Source organism: Apis florea, unplaced genomic scaffold (assembly GCF_048593485.1).
Source record: "Apis florea isolate Af1SG1 unplaced genomic scaffold, ASM4859348v1 contig_2291_pilon, whole genome shotgun sequence".
Taxonomy (NCBI): domain Eukaryota; kingdom Metazoa; phylum Arthropoda; class Insecta; order Hymenoptera; family Apidae; genus Apis; species Apis florea.
Genome location: NW_028256553.1, coordinates 2,708,164 through 2,726,142, shown reverse-complemented (window position 1 = coordinate 2,726,142; position 17,979 = coordinate 2,708,164). Strand labels below are relative to the sequence as shown.

Here is a 17,979-nt window from a genome sequence, read left to right as displayed (position 1 = left end):
CGAAAACATATCATTTTTCAGGTGGTGCCGTAAAATAAGAGTTTTCCAACTGGATTTGTGCAAAATACCGAGAAGACGTTAAGCCGGAATCATGATAATCGGATGGAACTGTTCGGTGGGCCACGTCCACCAGGGCATCCACTCGATTTCGAGGTGACTTAAGGCCTTGGCCACGTTTCAAAACCATTTCGTGGCCCCCACGAGGTGGTAGATGGGGGTTGGAACCCCTCTCGTTGGATCCCCAACCGATTAACCGAAATCCTCCGTTCCCCTCATAGAATTCATGAAGGTGCCACGAGGATCCACGATCCAATTCGGGCATAGATCGATGATAGGGATCTCTTGTATATGCGCTATCGTTGCAAAGTATCTGGACGGTCAGTTATTTTCGGATGGGATGCAATTTAATTGCGAAATTATGGGAAAGCCTCGACAGATTTTCTATTCTGCGCTTGTGTAAAATATTGGTAATTGCACGAGAATTAATCATACCAATAATTATAATAATGATCGACAATATTGAGAAAAATAGATTTTCAAAATTGCTAAAAATTTCATTTTTTTATCTAATAATTCTATCTAATAAAGAATATCGTAAATAAATTTGTTTTAAAATCTTAATCGCACAAACAAATAGTATTTCAAAAATATATACTAACTTATATAATTTATACTACTATATTAACTCGTGATATTATATATCTCTTACGATTTTGAAATAAATATTTCGTTAAAATATACGAAGATAATTTTTTAAAAAATATAAATTCAATAAATCAATATCGATTTCGTTTAACTAACAATCTAAGGAAACAATGTTGCATTAAAAATTCATTTAAATTTGCCCCATCGTTTTCCATCAGTTAATCCTTTCGTTCCGTAAATTCATTGATTCACGCCCCAATTACGCCCCGATACCGAAATTTCATTTGTCCCTCGATTTAATCGATCGATACGCGGGGGTGTAAAAGGCTATTTCCAGACACAGCGTACAAAGTAATCGAAGATCTCTAAAACGATGAAAGCAAGTCGCGTATTCAGCCCCCTGATCGATGAAACCGATGCAACTCGTGCCGATGGTTTGATGAATTCACCACCCCTTTCTCTCTCTCGATCCATTTCCCAGTATATTTGCTTCTACCATCCGAAGAATATTTTTGTTCCACACCCTTTCCAATCCTCCTCGTTTGTCATGATCGATGCACGATTTTCGAAAATTACTTCGGATTTTCCACGATGTGAGATTTAAATGGATTACGCTTTATGATTTGTTTTCGTTTTGTATATTTTCGAATTACGAGATATGAGATATTGATTTTGAGTGAAAAAAGTATAAGACAGAACTTAATCGACACGTGGAATTAATTTTGACGATATGAAAAGAAATAATAAAAGAATTTTGCATGAAATTTTTATGAAATCTGAATGCTATTAAAAAAAATATATCAGACAAAAATAGAAAAAGAAACAAATTTTTTAAAACATCTCCAATAAAATTTCAACGAAATTTCAATGAAAATAATAAAAAGATTCCGATTTCATTCCTTTTAATAAAATTAATCCAATTTCCGCCAAAATTTCATCACTTGAAAAAATATATATAGAAAAAGAATCGAAAGAAAATAAAAAATTGTATGATATACTATCCAATACTCGATTGATCATTCGAACATGAATCTAACTAAAAAAACTAACCTAACCAATCTAATTTCATTTATTTCAGTTAAGACGAAGGATGGAATGATGGAGAACAATGGCGTCAATAAGTTAATTTGTCAAGGACGAGCTTTTACGTGGCGCGGAGCAAGAGAGATCCGGTTTCGTGGAATACATACAGCTGGACACGAGAAGGTCCCGGAGGTAATGCATTTTGTAGCGGAACCACGCGACATTCCTCCGCAATTCGGTCCACGGAGATCGACCACGATGACCTCTGTCCCTGTGCTCGGTCAACCGAGGTTACCGGGCTCTTTGCCCGGTGATCGTCTTTCGAAACGGATCGATTCGCCTCCTGGGTCACTCAAACGCGCAACTTCGATTTCCTGATTCGATCTCTCCGGATTCGGAGACTTAAAACGATCCTGAAACTGGGTTAAGCGGTGTTATGCAATCACGATTGAAAGCGTAACGAAATGATTTATTGAGATTTATTTGAGAAATCAGATTTGCCGAGGGTGGATCCAGATTCTCGGTTTGGGGTAGGTACGTGCTTCAATCGAGAGGGTTAGTTTGATTACTGATGGTCAGTTCGAGTTCTCGGTTGAAAGTTTTGTTTATTGGAGAGGAATCACGGTTTTATTTTGTCATTAATAAAGATTCGGAAAATTTGTCGATAGATCGCGAGTTTATTAATCAATTTGTTATGGAAAATGTATATCGAAAGTCGTGGAATTTTTACTATTATATTTTCTTGAAAATTGGAAAATACTGAAATTGCGTAGCCAGTAATAACGATTAATTTCATATTTTATGTATTTAAAAAATACATTAATGTAACACAATAATTTCATTATAATTATGTTACATATAACAATATTTAATATTTATTAATATTTATAAATAATAATAAATCGATCAATATCACAATATTAATTATAGAATATTGTTTGATATTGAATGATATTAGCTAGAAATTTTGATCGTTTGTTAATATTCTTATATTTAATGATTTTAAAAAAATATTTTTTTTAAATACATAATGAATAAATAATTATCAAACTATGTTATTAATATTTATAAATAATAATTTTAAATAAATATAAATATTCATCATAAGAACTATGCACTGAATAATTGAAAATGTATGGTTAACCTCAAAATATTATAAAACATTATTTTATATCAGAAAGTATAATAGAATGAAAAAAACACAAACGAAATAAGAAGACAACATATCATAAATTAAAATAAATTATAATTTTGTATTACTTTTTTTTTAAATTAAAAATAAATTCTTTTTGTCTTAAATATGGATTAAATTACATATGTGAACTGTGAATATCTTTCGATCGATAGCTCGTTTCAATTTAGAAACATTTACTCGTGACGTTTATATGTGTCATTTTTTATACAGAAAAAAAATGTTTAGCTCAATATTTTTAAATACGAAAGTGCATATTCGATTGAAAATTTTCATAAAATACGAACAATAATCTAATTACATGTTATACGAATAATCGATATTTACTTACTTATTGCTCTGTATGTAAAGATGGAAAAATTATATTCAACATTTCACTTTGTAAAACTTAATGGGTAGTATTGCCTTGTCTGATTTCATATGCACTAGTTTGGTATTATGCAAAAACTATGAATCTACTTCGTACTTCGTAAATGTCACACAAATATATAAAACTACGTAATCTATTTTTTGAATGTTAAAATAAATTTTGCAACGATAGAATACAAAATAATTCGAAATGAATATTGAACTAATGACGTGTTATAATTCGTATTCTTAATTAAATTAAAAATAAATTAAGAAAACTTGATTTTTTAAACAATAATTACACTATTTACACAATAATTATATTTCTTTAATCTCACTGAACCGTTGACCGTTAAACAATATGGCTACAAACTGACAAACACTAATCGAATGAGCAATGATATATCGTTAGAGATATCGAATGGCTCAGTCACTAGAAAGATCGATTCAGCTACATGAAGTTTGCAGCGATTAAATGAATAATGTAAATTCACCAAAATAATAAACGATTTAAAAAATATATATCATATATAATATAATATCAATTCAATTTTATAATAATATCATGCATTGTATTATTAAAAATATGAATGATTCTCTCAAAAATAATACCATAGTCTAAATATCCAATATCTATATATAGTTTGCAACATGTGAACGTACAAATACATATAGTCGACTCTACTATAGTAATCAATAATACAATGTCGATAATAGAATGACAAATTTAACCATTTCATCGACAAATCATTGTATACAAAAATCAAGTTAAGTTTGCTATATTAAGTGCGTTGATTTTAAGTTTATTGATCAGAAAATCATTCTGTATGTATCAAATTATATATGTTAATATAAAATTGCAAAAAAGTCGTATAATATTTATATGCGTAGTACCTTAATTTAACTGCGTCGTAGAAGTTGCTTGCCACGTAACTTGCCACCAAGGATACCGATGTTATACTTAACAGTTAATTAGAGGAATTAACTCTCGCGAGCCTGATATACGTTTGTACGTATAAAACTTTATTTATAAACACAAACAAGATGACTCACTCAAAAGTGTTGGCTTCCTAGCTAGGATCGATAGAGAGGGAACCGTGTTTTGGCTACTTGCCGCTAGGTTTTCCGAAAGATAAAATTCAAAACTATATTTCGTTGAAATTAAATTGTTGATTTTCGTGATTGAATCCGTGAGTGAATTTTTTAAAACTTTTAAGTGAATTATTTAAATAACTATGATTGTGAGTGTGATACCAAATAGTATTATCTTATTGTAAAAGTGTTGTGAATTATTATTCAACAAAAACTCAGGAGACAACAGAAGACAAGAAAAGAAGACAAGGTATTTTAAAATAATTACTTATTAAAGAAGATTTTAAATATAAAAGAAATAAGATTTTATACTATTTTTAGATAACAAAATTTTGCATGTATTAGCTTATCTCAAGCAAGATATGATATGTATATTAAAATAAATCGTATATTTCATAGAATATAAATGAATAACCTAACCTATGTTCTAATGTTTTTGACGCGTAGAATATCCAAGCATACTTTACGCATCGCGATTCTGATTTAAAGTAAAGCAAAAAGAAACGAGGTTAAGAGTGTTTCCTCGCAAAATCGTGTTTGGACGAAGTCGGAGAAAATTCAATCTCGGTTCTCTTTTTCTCGTGGCGAAAACAGGTCGTTTCTTCCTCTGCATGTCAAAGAAAATTGTGTTTCTTACGTCTTTAAACATCCATATATTCTTCTTTTATGATTTTATTTTCTTTTTTCGTATATGAAAAATTCTTTTTTAAGAATGCAGATACATTTGAGCATAAAATTCTCGAGAATTATTCATCACTAATCGATATTGCTTTGAAAGTGAGTTACCACGACTCTTAACATAGTGTCCATTTGTGAAAATTAGTTTCGAGAATAAATTTCGGAAATTTTATTTTCAAATGATTGATGTATATATGACAAATAATAGATTTAAGTTAATGATTCACATGATACTAATATCAATGTATCAATTTTAGTGTTGTATGAATAATTAATTTAAATCTATTATTTGCGTATACGTCGTAATATATTTCAACATTTGTAGGTTATTTTAGATAATTTTCGATTCGCATTATCTTATCTTTTATTTTAAAATCTTCTCTCTTATTTCATGCTTTTTTTCCTTTTAATTTATTCGTAAGAATAAATTCTGTGATTTGAAAGTGATGCAATGGGGATCGATGTTAATGAAACGAGATAAATTGAACGAAACGAAACGTTTAATATCATCATAATAGTTCCCATTGATTTCTCTCTCGATTCTTTTTTTCTGAATTCGAGAAATCGATTTAACGATCGTTTTTATCGCAGATTGATTAATAATTTCACGTATGCATGTTGAAAATTAATTCGAACGAGATAATTGGTTATTTCAATACGTTTAAATTGGTGAATTCTTTTATTTTTTTTTATTATTTAATCCTTCGTGATAATATACCGGTTAATTAAGTCGATATGATATGTAATTAATTTAATCGATATAATAGTTGAATCATTAAGTTTTTTGCTTCGATACATTATAATTTATAATTTCATTAGCTGAATGAAATATTATTGGATCAAAAACAATCTAAAAAACATAGGCAGAGTTAAATACAATTAAATCTAATTATCGATATTTATTCAATTGATAAGGAATCACTAGGATCGCCACTGAGTAAATAAAATCCATTTATGGATTCGGAATTCCATAAACGCGACAGGGGTTCTCATATACACGTGAAGTTCGAATACCATGGGGTTAATGCTTTTACATTTAATCCAGATTTATTTAAGTTGGATACGTTTGTAATCCGGAAACGTGGCCACCGGCCATCCGTCTTTCTAATCTCGGTTATCAGAGAACTGCATTTCGTTGCCTTTAATCCGCAATATACATCGCGCACCCTTCTATTTTTTATTCTCAAGCCTTGAATCGTTGTTAAAACGCCGTCTTTTCTATTCTACGTTTCTCGTGCTGGAACGAATTCCGTATCTACATTCCGGTGTGTCTTTTAATTCGAATCAATGGTACGTGATCTTTCGTAGTGGTGCCGAGTGATACTTGGATGAGATTTCCTTTTAATCCTTGGAATTAACTTTTCAACTATAGATATGTTAAATCTTACATTGATTTTATTATTAATTAAAAATTACCGTTACAGATAACAATAAAAATTTCATTTATATATATAATAGATAAGTTTTTTTACATAAGATATTTTGAGGTTAACTTCTAACCTAACTTTTGGTCAAGTTTCTAAATTCAATTAGTAATTCTTTAATTTAATAAACTCGAACCAGTTCAAAGATTTTTTTTTAAATAAATGGCACATATTCGTTTAATAAAATCACGATAATAAAGTTTACTTAGTTTCTCTCATTCTTTATCCAAAGACATCTTTTGTCTCTCTCTCTCGGATTTCTTTAATAAAATTAATAATATTACTACAATATTAAATTTGCTGTTTCTTTCATTCTTTATCCTAAAACATTTTCTATCTCTCTTTGTCTTTTCCTTTCTTATTCACTCATTTAATCACTTACTTCACCATACCCACACATACTTCATTGGGAGAAACTTCGCAGACATTTCTAGAAGACATTCAATCATCTAAAAACTTGTGTTTAGCCAGCTTTCCATTAGAAATTGCAGGATAATTGTGCCATACGATCGAATCTTAATAATAGTTCATAATTTAACCCTAGAATTCTATAGAGTATTCTCATTTAATTTCATTCTCATTGATTATTGTAAATTCAAGGATAATATCATTTATTGCAGGCAGTGCCTTAAATCGATTGATTTTCCTGCTGAACTTTCATCTTCTAACTTCTTTTATGTAAGATTATCCGAGCATAAATCTTGATGAATCTTTTACTTGTCTTTACTATATTTCTTTGACCATGGAGATTAGATCATTAGAAGATTAATGAGTTAGGTTGGTTAATGAGCGAGGGGTCGACGAAGAACCATAAAAGGATATAATCTTATGATTACCGATGTGCGTGTTCCCATTTTACGATCCTTATTCCTAGTAATATAGTTTTGACCCGTAGAATGATAAATTTATGATTGCAATATGAGCTTTGGAAGATTTCCTTGAAGAAAATTATAGGCGTATTGCGTGTTTGAAAGAATACTTCAGTGTCAAATTTCTCTGAAAATTATGTAGGATGGAATGTTAGACGATGAATATTAATAATATGTTTAAATGTTAACAAAACATTTAATAATTAGAAATTAATCGAAAGAAAGAGTTAACAATTTTTCTGAATAAAATTCACAAAATTGGAATCAATATATAACAAATAGTTCTCGTATTCTCTTTAACTAATTTCTAGCAGATTTTCTACATTTATTATACAAAAGAATAATGTTATTATTCTTTTTTATAGTTTTACATTTTATTATTTCTCTCTCTTGCAAACTTAAATTATTTATATAAATAAGTTTCAACCAATATTTTTATATATCTCTTTGACTTGTCCTTTAGAATCATCTTTCTATAAATGTTGCACGAATATATTAACATCCTATATATATATATTTCTCAAACATCTACGTAAGAATTTCTTTATATTCAAAGAATCGAGTTATACTTTATCGTAGTGCATGCAATTCGACGTCGATTTAAACCGGAAAATGTGGAAACAGAGACGAGCGTGATGCTGTTCACGATTTCCAATTCTCGACAGGGAAGGAAATAACAAAAGTCATAAATAAGAGTGATGTTTCGAGGCGTGGCGAGGCGAAAATTATAACCGAGCATTTTGCATCAGTTAAGTTCGTGGAGGCAGAAGGTAGACGTGAATTATGGATAATGTACATCCACTGCATTAGCTCTCTCCGACGCAATTAACTCGTCGAGTTGCCCGCATTTCGCCATTTACCGTTCTCTTACGTTCACGGTTACACCCAATTTCTTTGTGTTCCCGCTCCTTTCATCTCGTGTTTCCGATTGGCATACTTCTCTCCGCTTCCGCCGCGGAAACACCTTGACTTTTCTTTAACTAATTTTCTCAAATTTTCCTCTGGATGGAAATCTATATTATAAATTATGCTTATATCTTGTTTACATACAAGTTCGTGAAATAGCATTTTTCAAGAAAAAATGATAAATATTAAATTGAAAAGAAAAGAGAGAAAAATTTTGTCGTTTCTTATATAGACGTATCAATTTTGTGCATTTCCAATAATTTCCAATAAAAAAAGAGGGCGATCTTCGACGAACTTGATATTCATTGATATTTATAAATTCATTCGATATTTTCGAAGTAAGATTATGTTTTCGATACGTTTTTCAGTTATGTAGAATTTTTAACAATATCGAAGTTCGTTTCCTTTTTTAATCTTTCCATATATCGATTCGACGAAATTGTGGTAAATTAAATTCATTTGCATTAACTAAATTCTCTTCACTGTTTCAACGTCACGCTTCATTTTACAGAAATCGAATCGCAGGAAGATAAAAAAAAAAAAAAAAAATAGTGGAAAAATCAGTGAAGTGAAATTCTATCGTGAAAATGCATGGAGGCCATAAAGGTTCAGTTGGTCGATTGCCAATTAAGATCGAAAAGGATCATTAATTCGACAGAACTCGAAAATCAGGGGAGGGGGAGGGGACGTACTGCCCGCATTTCGACCACCACCTATGATAATCATTTCCTTCTTGCGTTTTCTTTTCTAGGATTTTCGAATCGAGGCCAGGATAGATCCTCGATCGGATCGATAAAGTTCGGTCACAAAGCCTCGAAAACTTTCCGCGGCCATCCATCACGGACCGATTGCTGGCTGAAACGACGAATTTCTCTTCGATTTCGGATCCCATCCGCCTAGACAAATCGCGGCCCATCTGCTCCTTCCATTGCTCCATGCATCCGACAGAGGCGAAACCTTTCGCGAGTTTTTCAATTTTCGCATTTTAAATTTGGAATTATTTTTCATTCCTTTCGATTGGGATTCGAAGCAATTTCCCTCCCCTTTGAGATTTGAAATCGTATTCTAGGTTTCATTTTTTGATATTTGAAATAGCTTTCGATCCTTTTCCTTTGAAATTCAGAGCAGTGCTTTGAATCCATTTTTTTTTTTTAAATTTAGAAGAATCATCGATTTTCTGGAGATTTTCAATTTTTCTTTTTTAGTTTCTCGTTTTCTTTTTTAAATGATTTTCAATCGTTTAAACTAATCTTCGATTTTTGTTTCTTGATCGTTCGAAGCAATTTTCGATCACCATTTGTCCGATTTTTCTGGCTCATTCGAATATTCTTCGAAGGTGAATACGTCTTGAAACCACAGTTCCAAACGAGATTTATCGAGGATATAGTTTTAGATGGTAAAACGCGATAGTGATTCCGCGATTGTTGGCTTCGATACGAAAGAATCTCAAAAAACTTGATAAGAGAGATATCACGGTTGCGGAAGTTCTGATAGAAAGAAAAATAGGTCGAAGAATTCGATAACAGCATGGAGGATTCTCTGATATGGTATCAAAGTTACAAGGCTCTGTATAGGAGACATTAGGATGGTAAAATCCAATATCGCAGAAATTCGAGAGCAGGGAAAATCGTTGTAATCGGATGCAATGGACAATAAGATGATAAGAGTTAAACCGAGATTACAGATCTTAACTTCTTCGATACATTATCATAGTTATTCCCTATCGTTAACTTCTTCGGTATCGATTCAAAAATTCTATTAATTCTAGTATTTAAAGATCTTGTTGCAAAGAAAAACCTTATCGTCGAATTATTTATTATTTAGAAGATGTTAATATATATTTGAAGGATCGATTCTATAAAGTCGGTAAAGTTTACATACAAATATGTGAGTTGAGATTTATTTATTTAATTATAAATTATTCAAGTTTGCGTTAGATACTTGTCCATCTAGTTTACATAAATGAAGTTCTCCTGTATTGCTTGTATAAGGATAATAGAATTTATAATGAACAAGTCAAAATTCAGTTCGATTCAGGATCTGATGATTAAACTTTAAAGAAGAATATTTGAATCCTCTTGAAACGATTGTATTAAGAAAATTAGAGGAAAAATGTAGGAGAATATTTATACAGAAGTACGTGTAATGTATATCACTTGTTGGGGATAATGTTTACGAAAGCTAGTTGAGTGACAGTCAGAATTAGGAGTTGAGATCAGTTATTTAGAGAGTTCAGAGTTCACTGTCGGGGTTCAGTAACTGGCATAATAACATAGTGTGTATAAAAGTTTGTTGGACCATATAGACTTTAATAATAATAATAATAATCGCATTAAATGTTGTTATTTTATTTGACGAGATGAGAAACTTGTCATCGACACGTTTTCGCTCACTATCCTGGCTCAATAATTTAAAATCATTGTAATTGAAAAATTCAAAAAGTTAAAAGTTAAAATCGTTATGATAGCAAATGATTAGCAAAATTAGGGGAGAATTAAATGTAATTTACATTTATTTGAAAGAGTGTTTTTATATACAATGAATTCTACCATCTTAAACTCTAGATTTCTATTGATCACCCATCACTTCTTATCTTAATCGTATTCTACGACTTTCCAAATTCTCGCCTCCTTTGTTCTACCTCTTCAACAACTTTGGTATTTCTCTCTATCCCAAATTCTATGGTTTTAAATAACTTCAGGCATTAAAGATTCGACGCAACGATTCCGAAACCTTCCCCATCCACTTTCATAATCCCCAAGATCTCGACTAGTCTATTCCCACCAGATCCTCGGCATCCAACTTTCGAACTCCAACGCCATCTCCGCCGCACCGTTTCTCCAATTTGTGGCGCCCGTATCAAACCGCGTGACTGTAGAAATACTCGCTTTCGAGTACGAGAAATGTCAGTCCATCGTTAACTATGCTCGGCTGCACAGCTGAACGGGACAGCCACGTTGTCAGAAAACCGTAAACTAGAGGAAATTTCAAATTTCTCGCCCTCCCTCTCCCCCAAAAAAAGGAAATATATCGTATTAATAAATCAGCTGAAATCCTCATTCACGATCATCGTTCTAATAAATCAGCCGAAATTCTAAATACCACTTTTGCAATAAATCATCCAAGATCCTGAATAATCACTCTTCTAATAAATCAGCCAGAACTTTAAACCATTCTAATAAATCACCCTACTTCGTTTTTAACATCTCTTCTGTATCCTGTATTTATTTCCTTCTCTTACGTTGTATACACAAGCATGAAATTAGCTATTTCGTGATTTCTAACTGCGAGTAAAAATTATTCTCGTAGTTTAAGATCGTTAATAAAATGCAAATTTTGTACACATTAGATTCTTCACTCTTCAAATCTTACTTTTAACTCTTATTCCCTTTTATTTGACTTCGTTTCTTAAAAGATTTTTAAAACAAAGATTATTATTATTATTATTGTTCCAATTTGTAGAATCAATGGTTAGAATCTTTCTTTGGATGCAGTTTCCAAAATTCGACGTTTCAATAAAAGATTCTTACTGGGACGTAGAACGTTTCAGTAAGTCGTAATTTTTTAGTGTTATGTCATTGCTGAATAAAGCTAAGAGACCGAAAAAACGCATGCAGTGCTCGAACTCGCCCGCGTAGAATGTGACCGCGCATTCTCGACGCGAGAAACGTCGGCTATATTTTACGGTTCGCCACTGAGCGTGGGGGCACCCACGGATTTGAAATATGGCGACGATCCGTACCGCAGTCCCACGGGAACATCCGCCAATTTCTGGCTCATTTGTCCTGTCTTCGTTTCCTCGTTTCGATTTTAAGAAGGGAAATTTTAACATTATTTTTCATCCATTAACGATCAATCAATGATGAGGTTTTAATTAAATTAATTAGATTTATTTTTTTATGAATTTGTTTAATCTCTTTCGAGCATCGATATCTCGATACGATTTTTATATCTCAAAGATTAATCGATCATTGTACATAAAATAACGAATTCAAGGATTTTCAGTCAAGTCATTTAGATTTAATCGTACAGCTTATTCTTTACGATTTACGTGGTGTTTATTAACTTGTTGCGTTATATTCTATTTTCCATTCCGTTACAAATGTTCGCATAATTGAAACGATGCTCGATGCAAGTTCAAAATAAATAATAGGAGGGACAGCTTCGTTTAATCGGGTATTGATGAGAATTTCATTCCGATAAATGAAGTTCTATTATCATCGTTGTTATTACGCGATGCTGATGTCTTTGGTTACTTGTCAGATACATGAAGTTCTATTATTGTATACGCGTTTCCGTGACTTTTCCACACTTTTAAAAATTCAAGATTTTTTTTTTTTTTTTACCTTGGATACAATAATTATTACGAGTTCAATTTTTCTCGAATGTAACGAGAATTTTATATTATTATATTTTTCACGATATTTTCGAATTATTCGTCGAAATTGTCGGAACGTTCGGGATATCTCGGGATGAGGCGCACGAATTTTGAACAGGCGATCATAGTTAAATTCGTCGAAATGAACGTTCTACACCAACTGTAAAGCCATAAAATGCGCGTTGCAATTGATATGTCGAACGTGAGCATTACTATATAAAATACAACATCCACTTTTTCATTCCTAGCTAGAAAAGAAAAGTATGTCTTCAAAAAAAAAAAAAAGCTAAAATATTTTTCTTACCATCGTATTTCTTTGAACTTTAAACTTATATAATTCTTAAATTTACAATATATAAAACGTTAAATCTATAGGTATATATATCACATGATAAAAATTGACGCATTTCATATCATTTCATATGATTGCTAAAGTAATTAGTATCGAGAGAATGTGACACGAGAATACCTCGTCGAAAAGTAAAGGAGAAAAAGAAAAAAAAAAAGAAAGAAAGAAAAGTATCCGACATTTCATAAAAATGAGGAATCAGAAAACAACGGTGAAAAACTTGGTGGTTCGATAGGAAGCCAGAGTATCGCAGCTTTTCTCATCAACATTACACTGACTCCTGCCTAGAGCAACCCCTAACGATGCCCGCAAACACACATCGCTATCCCACTTCCAAAGACTCCGTTATCCAAGCCGCAAACGAGCAAACTTCATCATCCTCTCGATATTTAGCTTCCCTCGCGAATCTTCGTAAAACATTCACCAAGACCTGAAACTATATTATACTTGCTCCAATTCCCCCGAAAATTGTCCTGCTATCTTGCGTGCAAAGGGAGCGAAAAAAAAAAATAAATAAAAAAGAGAGAGAGAGAGAGGAGGTAAAAAAAGAAGGAAAAATTATCGATCACTCCGTATCAAAGCACATGTGCACACACATGTGAAATCGTAACGAGTAAACTCGGATCTGTCATCGCAGATTTTCCATATCGCGCACCTCTGACGGACGTAAGCGAATATTTTTGCGCCTGTGCGCGAGCAACCCGGCCGGATATGCATTTCGACGAACATATAGAAAATGCATCGAGGATCCACCAAGCTTCTGCGAGCTTGGATTGGAGAAAATGTTGAAATTATGGATAAAGTCGTTTCGACGTGGTAATTTATTATTTAAAGCATCGAATTAAGATAGCGGTTAATCACAATCCGAGATTATTTTTTCGAGCAAGTAATTTTATTTGTGCAAGTAATTAATTTTAATCAATTTTAATGTACAATCCAAGATTCGAATACGATTTACACTTTGCGGTTTGCAGGCGAATAATTCTCGCGTTGTAAAGGAGAAATGGATGATTGATAAGGGAAATTTTGTTTCGTTCTATCGTTGGGAAGGGTTTGTTTGTTTGTTGTGACGATCGAAGAAGCTTGGTATCGGTTTTTCTCTCGGTGCTGATTCCTTTTGATGTATCGAAGGTTTCAGGATTGATGGGACTGGGGAGATTATTCTGTGCGAGAGTTGGAGAAAGAAATTTCAGATTCGAAAGAATGTGAAAAAGAACGTGTTTTTTCGGAAACGAGAAGAATTTTTGTACGAGAAGAGAGAATCTAATAAGGCTTCTTAATCAAAATTAACTTGTGGAACATTTCTTTATTCATTGACTTATTCATCGACAAATTTTATTATCGAGGAATTAATATTTTAATGGAAGCTTATTAAAAAAAATAATCTAACAATCGTATGAAAACTCTTTCTAATATCTCATTTATCAGAAGATTTTCATTTTAACTCTTCTATATTTTAGTTTACACATAGAATATAAAGAAAGAAAAAAAGGATATGTAACATGTTGACGAGCATTAAGCAACTCGCGAGCAGCGTGAGAGCACAGATTTATTATTATACATATAGATGCACCAGAAATACCAGTAAATATTATGTAACTCTCCGCGCGGTGGGAATCAGTGATCGCGCTCAACCATTCCATCTGACAACGCTTCAGTGATCTGGGTCAACAATAAAGCTGACGGTTTCAAGAGTATACCCTCGAAATACCCTAAGATTAAAACTACGAATCTCGAAAAATTCAGATGCTAATATTTATTTAAACATTCGGACGATGAATAATAGAAAAAAAAATAAATAAATAAATAAATAAAATAGAAATCAACATTTTGACAGAAGTGAAAAGAAAGAAGAAAAACTTGACAACACACGAATGTTAATAGTAGCCGCATCGTCCCTGAAGAAAGAACTCGACACACACTCGACTGTGTAAAGGAAATAATAGGCGCGAATGAAATCCGCGATCGGTTGAATCGACGTCTCTTTCCCTTCCTCTCCCTTCCTCCTCCATTATGCATACAGGACGCAGGCGCATGCAAAGCGTTTCTCTGTCTCTCCTCGGATTAATCGGATTAGAAGGATAGTTGGGACGTATAACGAGGCGAGTTCTCGCCTCCTGTCAAACTTTTGCATTACGTCGCCGCGTCGAAAAGGGAGTTTCCGGCATCCTTCTTCGCCGCTTCCGCCCCTTTCAACGCGGGACACGTACTATTTGCACGCGGTAACACGCGGTGTAACAGAGGCGTGCGCGCATTTTTGTTGCGCCAGTTTATTCGCGAAATGTTTGCGATGCAAGTTGGTTTTCTGCATTTTTGCTCCGCGTCTTTATTATTATCCCCGCACGAGGGTAATGTAATGTGCGATCAGCGCGTGAACAACGCTTTCGAAAAGGAACATGGAAAAGTAAAATATAAGAGGACGAAGAAAGAAAATTTGAATTGCTTATAGTCGTAATAAAAATAATATGAATCTTTTATTTGTATATAGATAGCTATATCACATTGCAATTATATCGATGTTACGGTAGTACATTAATTGCGAATATCGTAAACCTAATTTTTTCATTCGAGCATGGAGTAAGAGAGAAACTGATCGAGTATCGAAATAAAAATAGAAGTCGGGGAATAGTGTCAATTATTCGAACGAATAATTCAATTTATTTGTCGCGAGTGTAACAATGAGTGAAAAACGAGAATTTATTCGATTCCTTTCGCGTCCTCTGAAATTTCGCGTAATCGCAATGGAACAATGGAACGGAAGGGAGGAGGAGGAGGAGGAGAAAAAAAAAGAAAAAGAAGAAAGAAACTCTTAAAAATCGCTAGTTGGAAACGGGACAAACGGTTGCTTGTTCCCGTTGCAAAATAATTCAGCGGGAATTCAATTCCTTTCTCTGTGTTTGCACCTTTCTCCACCTTGTCGTTTTCAAATTACACCGCATTGACGCGGAATTACAACGCGTGTAAAAAGCATCGAGCGGGATGGAAAAGGCTGACAAACAATCGAGTCGCGTTTCTTTTTTTTTTTTTCACGAGTCGCAGGATTTTCCAACGTGAAACGTCGTTTATCTTCGACGCGGTTAACGATCCGCGTTTTCCTCCATATTAATCCATCGTAAACATTATTCGTCTCTCTACCGATTGCAAACATCCTATTGTGCCTTTATCTGTCTTTCTCTCCCGTTCGATTAACTTGTCGGAGACCAAAGTTTGCATTGAAATCCATTTTTAAAAAGGAATCGATCCAGTGTATTGCTGAACGAGTTGAAACGGGGATGTTATAATATGTGTATGTATATTATACGAGGAACGAAATTTAATGATATTATAAAAGGAAAACGTTCTTTTGCCGGGTGGTTTTGAAACGAAATGATCGAATTCTTAATAAAGAATATTGACGTTTATGATCAAAGTTCGACTCGATGAGTTCTGGACGGATCTTCTTTATTGAGAAAAGATTAATTTGATTAGTTTTTATTCAACTACTTTTTACACGAATGATTGTTCCTTGTATAATTGTATGCAAGTATCGAAGATAGAAGAAATAAGGAAGAGAATAAAATTTCTAAAAATTCAAAAATACAACAAAATTAAAAAAAACATATGCATATTAATCAGATTCGTACTGAACAAATAATAAATGGAATAACTCGATGTATGAAAAGCATCTTTCTTTTCGAAAATTCATGAAATTGAGACGCACCACGCGTCTCATACACATCATAAAATCAACTTTTCAATCAGCAAAAATCGATTGATATCTTCGATCATGTTCGCGCTCCATCAAGCATTCGAGTCGACTCGAAGCGACAATAAACAGATGAATTGAAAAGAACAAGGCGAGAATAAATCCTCGACGAAAATTCAATTGGAAACATTTGTTATCATTTCTTTTTTCTTCTTCTTCTTCTTCTTCTTCTAAATAACTCGTTTGTCCTCTCTGTTGAAAGGTTTTTGTTATCGAGGCGTAGGAAACGTGTAGCTCTATAAATAAATATTTATCGCGAGATACGTTAACGAATACGTCCGGATATAAATTCGACGAGAAATTCACGGTCCGGCGGAAAACTTCGATAAGCTTATCGTCATATTTACCGGCGCTGCAATAACTCTGGAAAATATTCGCGGGCGTGGAAAGGAGCAACGATCAACGGGGGTGAATTAACCCCCTTTCTCGATACACACACCCTCCGATTCATTTTTAAACGACTTTTATAACGATGGCGATAAACTCCTTCTTCCTCGCCCCCTCTCACTTCAAGGATTTTTAGAATGCAGCCTATACATGCGGCTGAAATTTTACGATAAGGATTGGACGAGTAGATAGACGTGGATAATTAAATATCGTTCGAAGATAAGTACGTAAGAGAAGGAGTGAAAAATAAGAATAATAGAATGCGAGAGCACGTTATAATATTAGTTTAAGATGAGTTTGGCAATAGAGAAAAGGAAAATAATGGTAAAAATAGAGATGCAGTATAAGAAGATGAGAAATAAGAATAACAGACGGTGAATGTGAGCAGAATTATTGGGATTTGCTGTTAATAAAATGAGAATGGTGAAAGACATTTTATTGTGATAATTGCATCACAACGAATCAAAGATGCATCTTGGTAATTACATTATTATTAAAATATCCCTCGAAACAACGATATACACTTTAACATTCAACAAATATTCTTTCTTTATACGTGAAAAGATACACAAAATATTAAAATATAAAAGTTTTATATATTTTAATTTATGCGTGAAATCATTTCAACTAAGAGATTGAACGTCAGAATATATTTGCAACGGACAAAATAAATAGAGAAAGTAAATTTTCCAAAACTATTATTCTATATGTAATCGTTTCTCTAAAGAAAAAAAGAAAAGAAAAAAAGAATCTTCCATCCCAGGAGCGAATAGACGCTCGTGACGGCCACGTGTCGATCTCGATTCGATCTGGTCGAATCGCGACGGTGGTCGCCAACAATCTCTGTGTTTTTCCCCGGACAAATCAATTCTCGATGGCCGCCGCCACCGCCGACCCCGTGTCGGACTAAACTCATCCGGAAATGGAGAAGCCTCGGCGAGCC

General features: G+C 33.1%; 1 protein-coding gene and 1 long non-coding RNA gene across 5 annotated transcripts in view; one reads left to right on the top strand and one right to left on the bottom strand.

The window, feature by feature from the left end:
• Cow (Proteoglycan Cow) overlaps positions 1–17,979 on the bottom strand; it is a 174,026-nt gene that overhangs the window by 74,538 nt on the left and 81,509 nt on the right. Inside the window, exon 1 of one of the 2 annotated variants that reach the window (XM_086903182.1) lies at positions 4,103–4,125. The exons of the other annotated variant lie outside the window; for it this stretch is intronic. The gene's annotated coding sequence lies outside the window, so the exon portion shown is untranslated. Of the gene's footprint in view, positions 1–4,102; positions 4,126–17,979 lie in introns of those variants that run through there. 2 annotated transcript variants of the gene reach the window in all.
• Positions 4,227–17,979, top strand: part of LOC147658302 (uncharacterized) — a 71,236-nt gene continuing 57,483 nt past the window's right edge. For all 3 annotated transcript variants that reach the window (XR_015290703.1, XR_015290702.1, XR_015290701.1), the window contains exon 1: positions 4,227–4,550. This is a non-coding gene — a long non-coding RNA (uncharacterized LOC147658302). The remainder of the gene's footprint in view (positions 4,551–17,979) is intronic.